Raw genomic sequence first — 1,043 nt, 5'->3', positions numbered from 1 at the left:
TGGTTGTAGCTTTTAGGTACACGCAAATACCCGGAGTATTCCGGGGTTATCGATCCACAGGGAATGGTTGGTCAAGCACTAACTCGGATTGATTCTTGTGAAGCTAGTTCGGTCATAACATGGTTATAGCAAACAAAACTAAATAACAAAAATAAAAACAACAAATGAAGAGAGATATATTAGATGCAACATATGTAAGGATATGGATCGGGTCAATATCTATCATGTGTCAAACAAATGTAGAAAAGAAGTTTTATCCCTTGTGAATGGAGGAAATGCACTAAAGTCCCCAGTGCCACTCTCGTGATCTACCCGAGTGTGCCAAACCGCAAGTTATCTACTCTCGTAGTCTACAAGCGAGGCTCGTCTTAAAGATCCTAAGCAAATCAACATGCCCAAACCCAAGTTAATCCTACAAGTTGTGAGGAGGTAGCCTAAACTAACCTCTAGATTCCAACACGTTGTCACCCGTGAAGGAACCGTTTTGGCTAACTTCTAAATTCCAACCCGCTCTCGCCAGTGAAGGAACCGAAGATTAGCCGAGAAATCCCCCTATAATTTATCAAGCTCTCGCATTGTATAAATCAATAGGTGTGGCAAGAGTGTTCTAGCCATGCCCGATTCTCACCGTGATACAACAACAAACAAGCATGCAATTGGATCCATTAATCACACACTTTTAATAACAAGTCTTGCACACAACAACTCATAGAAGCTAAACTAACAAATCATAATAAATAAAGAACAAACAACAATCTAGATAGAGAATCATAATAAATAAAGAACAAACAACAATCTAGACATGAACATAATCCAAAATCCAAATATAAATAAATTTAGAACAAGCATCTTGATAAACTAACAACTCATAGAAGCTAAACTAACAAATCATAATAAATAAAGAACAAACAACAATCTAGATAGAGAATCATAATAAATAAAGAACAAACAACAATCTAGACATGAACATAATCCAAAATCCAAATATAAATAAATTTAGAACAAGCATCTTGATAAACTAACAACTCATAGAAGCTAAACTA

The sequence above is a fragment of the Ipomoea triloba genome, chromosome 1 (genome assembly GCF_003576645.1).
Source record: "Ipomoea triloba cultivar NCNSP0323 chromosome 1, ASM357664v1".
Classification (NCBI taxonomy): Eukaryota; Viridiplantae; Streptophyta; class Magnoliopsida; order Solanales; family Convolvulaceae; genus Ipomoea; species Ipomoea triloba.
The sequence above is the reverse complement of the archived record's forward strand: the minus strand, read 5'-3'. Positions refer to the sequence as shown.